The sequence below is a fragment of the Poeciliopsis prolifica genome, unplaced genomic scaffold (genome assembly GCF_027474105.1).
Source record: "Poeciliopsis prolifica strain line A6 unplaced genomic scaffold, Auburn_PproV2 SCAFFOLD003, whole genome shotgun sequence".
Taxonomy (NCBI): domain Eukaryota; kingdom Metazoa; phylum Chordata; class Actinopteri; order Cyprinodontiformes; family Poeciliidae; genus Poeciliopsis; species Poeciliopsis prolifica.
Window position 1 is genome coordinate 4,194,128 of NW_026562378.1, and position 12,045 is coordinate 4,206,172.

Below are 12,045 nucleotides of genomic sequence, written 5' to 3' on the forward strand. Positions count from 1 at the left end.
CAGTAGTCGCTCCTTCTCTTGACGCCTCGCTTCAATGAGGATTGCCTTGTTTTCTACTGGAGTGGCTGTACAGTTTGTTCCATTTCGGGGAAGAGGAGGAGGGGGCTAATCAGGCCGCAACTTTGTGGAGAATATCACAGAGCATGCCTACGACCTGTTTACCAGTAATGCATAATTAAACAGGGTTTCCCCCCCATGCAGGCGTGAATGTCATAATGCAGCGAAGAACAACAACAACAAAAGAAAAGCAACATAAAGTTTCCTCGCCGTGGGCGCCTGTGACGCCTGGCTCTCCGAAAGAGGCCGATTCTGTCACAAATTTTCCACTGTTTGAGAGGGAAAACGCAGTTGCAGTTTTCGTCCTGTGCCAAAGGGAAACCCTGATTTATGCTGTTTACTGGAGAGTCAGGCCTGAAATTTAAAACAGACACCGTCAGGAACAATCTATAATTTGCATCACAATCCCAGCTTAGCTCCTAATTTTCCCTTAAGACTCCCCAAACGACGCCTTCAAATCGCTCGCACGTTTTTATGTTACAATAAAACCATTTAGTATGTTCTACTAGAGTTTCCTGTAAGTCCTGGAACACAAGCTGGGTCATAACTGTGACAAATAAATAGTGTGATGCATAGTTTTGAATGCATTTTTTAATTAAAACAATCTGGAAAGTGTGGTGTGCATCTGGATTCGACCCTCTGTACTGAATTCTCATAAAATGAGACCAAAATTAAGTTGTTGTATGAAAAAAATGCAAGTGTTTATCACTGACAGTCTTCATCCAGTGTGACTTATCTTCTGCTACTTTGTAAAGAATGGACTAACGTTTTAGGACTCACATGTGCTAACCCTATGAAGACTATGCTCCAAAAGAGGACTGTGTGGATCTCTTGTTTGCAGAAAATAAAAAAGGTATTATGCAAATGTGAAGGTGCATATTGTTTTTCTTCCATTTCATTATTATACTTCACCAGAGTTGGGTACTAACTAACTCTGTTTTATTTACTTTAGCAATTTTTAAGGGGAAAATGTACTTGTATTAGTATTTTTACCATGCTGTACTTTTACTTGAGTCATTTTTTCATAACGTATCGCAACTCTTGAATAAAATTTCTAGAGACTCTGTGCACTGTGAGTAACTTCACTGAATGGAGAGCAAGTTTGTTGCAAACAAAAAATTCAGCTGCAGTCTTCAGACACAGTTTTTGTAAAAATTTCAAGTTTTTTTATACATATAATTTGGAAAAATTTGTACGTTTGCCCGTTTCTGGTATTTTGTATTTAAAAATACCAATATTTCCACTAACTTTATATTTTTTGGTCCATCTGCTGATGTGATTTTTTTTTATATTCAGTACCTTTCTTCTCTTACTTCAGTTATTTCTTGGGAAGTTTTACTTTTACTTGAATAAAAAGAATGTTGAGGTTGTGCTGTTCTTACACTGGCACAGTTTTTGCTTTCTCCACCCACATCTGATATTTGTCAATCAAATACACTGACGAGGAAGAAAGTCCACTGGGAGTGAATACTGTAATCCTGAAAAGATTGACGGATGTCAATCATCATAAAAATATAAAAAGTTCTGCGTTTGCACGTTACATTCGGACCTGCTGAACATAGAAATAGGGGAAGCAGGTTTTCTCATTCTGGCAAGCATTCTCTGCTTTTTGTACCTGTATTTGTGTTTGAGTGTGAGGCCAAATAAGGACTGATGGATGGTGAGGAAGAGAAGTGGGTGTTTATGTTGAAAGCAGGAAGGTGAAGGAAGGGAGGACAGAGAGCCTGAGCGTCGTACCAGGTAATCAACAGAATAAGGAACATTTGTCCTGACAGAACCCAACAGGAGCCGCCTTTAAAACAAGGCGGCGTGTGTTGGAGCCCCGGGGGGTCGGGAGGGAGGTATCGTGTTTATCGCAGCTGTTTAATATGTATGTCAGAGCCAATGTGTTTATGTGACCGCTCTTCGACTTGGGAGCCAATCGGTTGAAAGACCACTGGAGGGGTCCCTCTGTGAACACTTGGCTCCGGCCTTTAGAGCGAAGGGAATAACAATCCTCTCTATGATATCTTCCACATGTGCTTCATGATCCGCTCTCCTGTTTTGTTTTGTTTTTTCTGGCTGTTGTGTCCTTCATCAGATGTGCTGGAGTTTGGACAAGACTGACAAAGGGGAGAACAATACAGAGGGGTTAGAAGAGGCAAGTGAAAGATTTTTAAACAAAATGTTATTTCTCTGTACGTCTCCCCCCCCCCCCCCTGCTCCCACCGCTCCAAACAGCTACACAAACACTGTGACTGAAAGCTGAGTTTCGGAGGGTTTGGAAGGGGCGAGTAGCTGAGGCAGGGAGGGATGGATAGATGGATGGATGTGGCAGAAGGAAGGGAGCGAGGCGCTCAGCAGAGCCACTGAGTCTAGACTCCAGATGTTCCGGCAGCAGCAGAGTGGGTACTTTGGCCCCCACCAGGCTGCGTTGGGAGTATCCCCAACACATGTCCCCACGCCGCCTGTAAATCAGCCCAGCCAGGCCTCAGGCAGCACCGCAGCCACAAAACCCCTCCGCCCGGACCCCCAGAGCGGGCCGGCCAGCGACAGACGGACGCCGATGAGCCCGCCGAACAGCCTTACGTCTTTTACTGGCCTCCCCGCTCTGCCTGTTTAAAATGGAAACTGTTAAAGGAAGAAAAAGAAGAAGTGACTACCCTTTTCCACGTTCACCTTTCTTTTACCTTCCTTTTTGCAATTTGTATGCACAGCTGGAGGCACATGTTGGCGTACGCCGTATGAGAGGACACACAACGTTTCATTCTTTTCTCTCCATCTGACGTCAAATCAGCCTAAACTTTTCCTGGTTTAGGTCAGTTTGGATTATCAAGGTCTACTTGTTAAATACCAGAACTGTGAAACAGAATATCTTTTTTTTTTCAAAGCTAAAAGTTCAAATGTTCTTCTTAAAACAATTCAGAAAATCCCAGGTGATGATGTCATAGTAGAGCATTGCAATAAATCAATTTTAACGATTAACCAAATTTTCTGATTTTTGGAAAACCTTATTATTTTTTTACAATGCACTCCTTCTGTGTCCAAATTTGAGTGTGATGTTAGCTCACCCAAGAACTGCCGTCTATTTTGACGAGTTTGTTTTGCAGCTTCTATTAGTTTCGACTTTGAACCTCGGTAAACTCCCAGATGGAATTATTTCAATAAAAGCCAGGTTTTTAAGACATTTTCTGTCATTTTTTTTTTTTTATTGTTTCAGTTCCTATGAACTGAACCGCAGTTTGTTTGAGCTGCGACAATGTCTTCGTTCGGTGGAAGTGAAGTCTGGTTGTAGTTCGAATGCATATGTAAACACCAAGATGGCTGGAGAAAACTCCAAAAGCAGGAAGTGGAGTGAAGCACCACTTCCTGCATTTGTTTGGGTAAATACAACCAAAACAAATGCGCATGTCCAGTGCTAGCGGGAGAAACGGCTCGTGGTCTTTCACCAAACACAAAAGAGAAACACTGCAACCGCTATAAGACTGACACTACTCCGGCTCAATGTCTTCTTGTGAGGTTTTTGTGCCGTTTCCTTTGGTAGTTTTCAGTGCAGCGCCACCACAGGGGAGAGAGGGATCAGGTTTTGTCAAAGGGTTTAGTTCATTTGACACAGTGTGGCCTGGAAGTGAACCTCTCGAAGTGAAAATGCAGCAAATGATGCAATCTTAGTCCAGAATCCAACCGAGTCCACTGGACTGTCAGCTGTAATCCTATCCAGTTACTGAGGAAATCGACCAAATCTTCTGAATTTCATTACATTCTGTAAAACAATCCCAACTGACATAAACCAGGAAAAATTTGGTTTGGTGTCAGAACGTCATAAATTAAAAAAACAGCTTGTCTTTTTTTAAAATAAGCATATGTAAATATATGGGTTCAACTGTGGGCGCCGCTGAAGACGCGAACGGTGTCCACTGTGTCCACCGTACAACAGAGAGCAAGCACAGCTCTGCATCATAAACTCAGCCGTCTCTCCTCATTTAGCTCGACCGCCGCTCGTCTGCCGTCCCGCTCCCGAGTCTCACTGGCACCAGGGCATTCCTTCAATTGCACCCTGCATCCCAAACTTTCACATGCACTCCGGGATCCATTCACACAATTACAGATTCCTGCTGGACGTGCGCGCGCGTGTGTCTGCGCAGTCCTTTTCCCATCAGCGCTCAACACATAATTAGATGTTGAACTTAGAGGCTGGGCCCATATATAGTTAGCAATGCAGACCACAAACATGCGCTTAAAACCAGATTTCTTATTGTACTTTGTTGGAGCAGAGAGACAGAGAGAGAGAGCTATTTTGGAGGGAGAAACAAAGTTTTTTGAGCAAGTCACACACATCCAAACCCAAGATAGCGTCAGGAGCCCAAAGAGGGGAGGCCCGCCGCATCCATTTCCAAACTCAAGCCCGGATGATAGCATAACATGCTAAAGTCTAAGTGTTCAAACAAACAGCCTTTGAATAAACAGGTGAAGCAAAGGGAGGAAAAAAACTGGACTGGTGGCCACTGAGCATGTCTATTTGCCTGTGTGTCATTCAGCCGTGAATTAAAAAGAGGCCTTTTATACTTCTGCTTGGCTCCCTGTGTGAACAGCTGAGTGAGTCCTTGTTTTCAGAGGACACAAACACCGTAACTGTGACACCTATTTACACACACAAATCCCAGCTGATCCTCCAAAACACAGCTCTCCTCACTCCTGGTGGTTTCTGGAGTTACGGCAGCCATGTCAGGCGCTGCGTGAGTACAGGCTTTGACTAAACGGTTGTTGAAACATCTCGACAGGCTTGACCCCCGACCCCCCGCTCCGTCTCGTCTCTCTCAGTGTCGAGGCACGGGGCGCTCGACGGGACGCCGTGGGGAAAAACAGCTGACGGTCCCTGGAATGCTGTCGGACGCATGAGGTTAACTGGGCTTTGACCTCGACACCGTGGGAGGGGAGCACCGCTGGATCGTGGAGCAGACCTCTGACCAAGCTGTCGTCAAGAGATTACGCGAGCTGATCACGGGTTCTCCGCTCGGCAGCACGAGCGCCGCCAGGCTGACTTGGGATTTCTAAAGTATTACCCGATTTTTACAACAGGGTGTTTGCGGGATTAAATGAAACGGTCATCCAAACAAACAGTTTAAGACCCGATCCTTCCCGTCTGTTTGAGCCAAACACTTAAAAGTGGCAGGAGAACGTGTTGGAACCCTCTTTTGTTTTTGCTTTTTTCTCATCATCCCTAAATGTTTCAGATCGTCAACTTGATTCATACATTGGACAAAGATAGTGGAGTGCTGGAATTAAGTTATACAAAACAAATTTGTCTAATTTGGATTGTTTTTAGTATCTGCATCTCGCCAAACTTCAATAGAACCTCTCTGGCAACATGAAGTAGGAAAAAATGTTTCATGCCCTTATTTTTTAGAAATTCAAGCAAAAATGAGACTCAATGGTGTCTATCGGTCTATTAAAAGTTACAAACACATTTCTGCGGCCTTGGTGCACCAGCAAACTTTAGCGATAGCCATTTTTTACGAATGGAGAACAACACGCAACAATAGGGAGTCTATTGTTGCATGTGGCCAGCCTTCCAAAATGACTGCGAGAGCTCAGCATCAATTGACACAGACTCAGCAGACTTCACTTCCTTCGTTGACATCGGCGCTCAGGATTCAACAACAAAGAACAAGACAAAGCGAGGAGTTCCGACGCGAACACTGAAAGGCTTTCTCACATCTGACGGAAAACATTTGATCCCTTTTAGAAAAACAATCTGTGGACAGACTGGCTGGACCAACCAACACGGCTTCTCAGAAATAAAAACATTGTGTTGACAGTCAGACATGGTCTGTTGTGTAGGTGGTGATAAAGAGTACTGAAGGCTATAAATAATTTGATCCCAATAACTTTCAGTATTGGAGTGGGACTGACACAGGAGGTGAAGTGATTTGCCTCTCATGTTTAAATCACTGGTAAATAATCACACAGCAGATTGTACCTTTATCTTTTCTGCATTTCTGTGAACTTTCATGGGACTCTCATAAGCTGAACACCTCCACATCTGTTGAGTTGTTTCTGGATCCTAAATCAATCAGTGACTGGAGTCCTATAGCCATGCATGGCTACTCCATCAAACAGGCTTTAAATATTTAAGTTTGTACATAGATGGCGATCTGAGCTGGCGCTCACATGTGACACATGCATGTGCAAAGGTTCACCAGCGTCTCTATTTTCTTAGACGGCTTCGATTGCGTGGCGTTTCTAAGATGTTGATCTTCTACAGGGGAACCGTCGGCTCTGTCTGAGATATGGCATTACTGGATGGTTTGGAAATCTTTCTGCTAAATTAAAAAGTCAAATTCAAAGTCTGGTGAAGATGGCAAGTGAGATCATCAACACTCCGGCTCCATCTTTTCCACATCACCCGTCTGTGCAGGCGACCGTCAGGCGAGTTCAGAGCATCTTGTCTGATGGGTCACATGATCAGAATATGTTCCTATGAACTCTGGGAGAAGGTTTAGGTTCCCCTGAGCAAATATAACCGTCTGAAACATTCATTTGTTCTTCTCTCCATTAGCCTGATAAATGGGAGACTAGCAGGGCTGATGATGACCAAGAGCAGCATGTAGAGGATGTGTTGTATGTGAATGGTTATGAGGACGTTCTGCCAGTCTGACATTTGTGCTTTTATTGTTATGTATTTATTCATGGTGACTGTCCTCTTCGATGGGCTTTTATTTTGTATTGCAGTTTTGCTCCTGCTTCAAAGATAAATTTCTCCTATGGGAGTCAAATAAAATGATCTTATCCTATCTTAGCAGCGGGTTTCTCCGAGTTCCTGCTAGGTGACAGAACGTCTTGGCCAGTCTCTAAAGTTGACTCCATCCGCCCTACAGGGGAAGTGAGATCTTGTTGTTTTGGTCGTGATCTATAACTGAAGGTTGGGTTATAGAATGACTGGCACATCAAGAGTTTTGCTTTTTTATTGGAACTGGTCTTTCTTCACCAAGACAAACCAGGCAGTCTGTTGTGGTGAAGACAGTTGACAGACTTGTGTTGGATTTCGAGGGTATGATCAACAGGATGTCCAAGGGAAGATTGTCACTGTGGGATGAACACACCACAAGCTCATATGAGTCTCATGTGGAAACAAGAATACATAGATGATTGATAATCTCACTGTCCCCAACTCTTCATGGAGAGATTAGACTGCTGAAAGAAATCAGGTTTTGGTACAAAATAGCCTTTTCTTTTTCAAATGTTGCATTTACTTAAACATCTACAGGTGAGGTAAACCTTCTCACCATTGTCTATTCTTCTTCTTTCTGTTTTAAACTTCACCATTCCTCTCTTAGTCTGACCAAAGAAATTGCCACTCTGCGACGAAACAAAAGCAGAACAGAAAACATTGGCTGGGAAAGGTGCAGGACAGATCAGAGTCCAGAATCACAAACCATATCAATACCTGTTTCTCGTTCTGCTGTCAGTTCTATTTGCTGCATAACAGAAATCACGCATCGGTTCTGAAAACAACAAAACACTTAAGAAGAGCCCTGTTGCCCTGAAGCCAAAGAGGAAAAAGGTCCTTGAAATGGATGTTCCAACAAGACAACAACCCCAAGCACACCAGTAATTAAGATGCTTCCTGGTTCCACACCGACAACATTAAGCTTGTGGAGTAGCCGGCACGATGCCCAGACTTTGACCTGTCAGCAAAACTCAAGAAAAGGAGAGCAGCCATAGACTCTAATTTGACACTCCTGTGTTAGAATACCTTAACGTAGGCCGCCTCTGATAGGTAGATCTGAAACAATTCTCAGAAACAACGGCTGTGGAACCAGATATTTAATCAAAGAAGCAACATTTCTAATAAATTTTGTCTGTAGTCTGATCTCAGATTTCAATCATTGTAAAAATGATAGGTAATGTTGTTGGTGTACCTCAGGGTTCTACATTTACTCCTTTGATTTTTACTCTATGTGTTATTGACCTTTGGGAAGTTCAACTTGCTCACCTCACATATCAGATGTGTTTATTGCATATTGACACTCAAACTGATGCAGTTATTGGGATCTCTGCATGATTACGCAGCATGTGCTCACAACTCAACCCTGATCACATCGTCTGCATTTTCCTTCCTAGATCTAGAGATAAAGATCCATATCCAAGTGTTATAGAGAAAAAATATTTTTGTGCAGCAACTGATTCACAAGTGAAATAGAATTGGATCTGATGAAATTAATACACAAAAGGAACTGCTTTGCTGACTAAAGTAAATATCATAATTTTTTTCCCAATATTAATAATCATAAAAGGTCAAAGTCGTGGCATTACTGCAACATTTTAGCATTTCATATTTTTCTTAAATAAATAAATAAATGCAGCCAGCTGCTGACACATAGAATGCTGTACCAACAGAGTTGAGGAGCATCAGATTTCACAAACAATTTTCAAAATCTGTGCACAAGATGCAGACTGACTGTCTTACATCTTGTTTTGAACTAACCATTAAATTCAGTTTTCTAGTTTTGTTTTATTCGGTCGACATGCCGGGGGCCGTACATGTACACAACGGGCAAAACTTCCCCACATAATTAATGTGAAATTCCCTTTCATAAATAGCATGAAATCAAATTTCCTGTGAATTTGCATACATGGATATAACAATGGGCATTACAGGACGTTTTATTCGTTTTTTTCAAAACCAATTTTGTTATTTAAAACAAAACTGTACGACTTGATGTGGTTCAGTGCTGCAGAAAACTTGACTTGTGTATTTCTGAATAAGAGTCTCCCTGGACTGATGGAGTCCTGCCAACATAAAGACATCAACCAAGTTTCCTAACAGACGTCAAGATATTTGAACTTGATCTTTTTCTTATACTCTTTTTGTTTGCATATAATAACTTTTGTATAATGCGCATTCTTTTGTTTTAATTTTGCAACTTGCTATGCTTTACTATTATAAGTATTATTAATAGAATCTATTTTTTTCTGAAAGAGACTGTATTACACTGTAACAGCTTGTATTTACATTAATTGGACTTGGAGGGACTACAGATGGAAACTAGCCTTTATGGCTAACTCTGGCATATCATTACTCCCTTTTGAAATAAACCAAAAGCAGCAACAATTCAGCCACTTTAACTTGAGAACTGTTTCTAAAACGGACAATTGCAAAAAAAAAAAAAAAAAAAAAAAAAGAAAAAAACAAACAAACAAAAAGGGGATTTACAAACAGTTTTCCAACAGACTGGATTTTGCTCCACAAGGGGGCCACCTACACCGTGTGAGATCCTCTCAGGGGCCAAGACAGATAGGCGTCTCTCTGTCTATGTGTGTATTTACTTGAGTGTCAGCTAGCATGCATGCATGAGCAATCCTGAGTGAGGGCTAGGGAGGAGAGGCGGAGGAGGGTGAGGGTCCTGGAGACAAGGCAGTCAGTCAGACGGCCCTGGACTCCCCCCAGTTAATTACTAGCAGGGCCTGGACACAAACAGGCCAAAAGCGGCCGCTTGGCTCGCCGTCGTCATGTGAAACGGCTGCAGGGGGGGACATCTCCCCGAAGCTGCAGATAGAGCTGTTCAAAGAGCTTATCTGAGGCCGTCTGGCCTCTCCTTATCTGATCTGACCCCCGGCTCACATGCCTCCCTTTAGGCCGCGTTTCATCCGGGAGCCGCGAGCGCGTGCGTCCATCTGAAGGTGTGCATGCATGCTGGAATCTGGTTATAAAGTTAAATGCTTGACTTGGATGTCAACCAGGCCACAGTGAGGTCACCGCCGGCCGTAACACAGTTAAATAAGTGGAGAGGGGCGCGGGGGGCCGGGAACTGGAGGGGTGCAGTTCAGTTCAAATCAGCCACATGTAATCTTACTGCTACAGTGAAAGCTGAAATCGTTTAAGCGCACATTTGTGCTCTGATTTATGAAGTGAATTATGGGAATGCTACGCAGGCGATCTCTGTGTCCCGAGCTGGAGTGTGTTTCCGTTTAAGTGTGTTAAGAGGACAGCTCAGCAGGTAAACCTGGACGCAGAGGGCAAAAGACCCTCATTCTCATTTTTGCAGGAGGTGAAAAAGAAAAGTCGCTTTCAATTGTTTGTTTACACAACTAGTTTGGTTGCTTCGCTCTCCAGCCAGTGTGGTAAACAGCCAAGCAGAGTGGCAATATTTCGAGTCTCGGAGCGCCCGCTCGTCCTGCAGGTGATCGTTTATGTTTCATTATATGCTAATGAGCCGTGTTGTATCTTTCAAACGAGCAATTTTGTCCCCCGCTCCGTGCGTCCCTCTCTCCGGCTGGCACCGGCCGGCCTCCTGTGGCCAGGCACCCGCAAGTCAGACACAATTTAGCTACAATGCCGCAGTAATTGTTGTTGCCCACCGTCTACCCCTGTCCCACCCCACCCAGGGGTGACCCCTCGCTTCCTGAAACACAAACACATGCAGATACAGATGCACAGAATCACACACATTAGCACACAATGTTGACACAGCTTCAGCAGGGACAGGCCCTCCACCCCCCAACCCCATGACAACCCCCTCCAACTCCCCCATCTTTGCCTTCTTGATCCCTCATCCCTCTCCACACACACACACACACACACACACACACACACAGTGTTGTTTGGTGGAGATCAGAAGCCCAACTCAGAGGCCCCACACCTGGGCATGTTTGCGGAGGAAGCGGGCCCTGGGCGGGCTGCGCTCCATGCGCCTGTCGACTGGCTCCACCAAGTCTGGCCAGCTGTGCTCCTGGCCTGGCCTCGCGCTGTGGGGGCTGTGCAGCTGGGAAAGGCATGTTTCCCAAAAGAGGAGAAAAAAAGAAAAAAAAAAGACAGAGAAGGGAGGAGGGAGGACACAGAGAGGAGGGAGAAAAATGAGAGAAAGAGAGAGAGAAAGGGGTTTAGGTTATTTTGAGCTCATTACACATTCATCCTCTCAAGCATCTCCTTTTATATGAAATTCTCAGAGAAGCCACTCACTACCTTTGGAAGTGTTGGGTTTCATTGTTATAGATTTCTTGAACCACATTTAGTGGATTTGAGATTAAAAAAAAATACAATGGAATGAGTCAAACAGAATCCAGTTGTAATTCCCGGCTAAGAGATTTATTTTGAGTTATTTCAACTTCCGAGATGGACTACCGCAAATCAAAAGTGTGACACGAGCAACATCTCACCCTTTCACACCTTAAAAACGTGTAAACCTATGTGCCGTTTCAAAGTGTCAAACAACATAATGGCCAGAGCTTTGCTAACTGTAGCATGTTCCTTTTTTTTTTAAAGTATTAGAATAACTGTTTGCTTTGCGATTGGTTTTCGCTTGATGATTTATTTTGGTTCGCTTTTCGTTTTTGTAAAAGTGATACGGATGACCTTTTGTCCGGACATAAAGACTTCCATTTGCCGTTTTCCTTCGCAAATAATCAGGCGAGTTGTAAATGCACTAAATTCTGTCGAGACAGGCCCCGACCGCCTTGTAAAAGACCAGACACGTGTGCCAGGAAACTATGAAGGAACTGGAATTGTTGGTAGCATGTAATTCATTATGAATTAAAATATTAACTATTCTCAGGAAACCGTCCCCAGATGGACACACTCTGTACTTTTACCAGAAGACCAGGAGTCCAACAGACAGGTCAGGGACGGAGCTGCGGAAAAGTCTGAGGCTTCGTTTAGGTTATAAAACAATATCCCAAAGCTTTGAGGAGACTCTTTGATCCGTCTTCTGAAAACAGGAATATTACGACACAATAGGTGTCAAACAAACCTAAAACTTTATTGTGATAGTCCACGTTGTTTTAATAAGGAATTGTAGCCCCACAAACACAGAACCCCATCTGGAAATGGGCTACTTCAGGACACAAGTGGCTTTAAAATAAAAATAAAAAGTATGACTCATCATTAATTTGCACACAGCAACTGCTTTTTATACTATTTGTTGATGCAAAAGCAACAAACTCCGCAGTGCAGCCAGTTTAGGGGAGGCCTTTCATTTCAATGTTAAATTGAATTTATTGTTTTGGTGA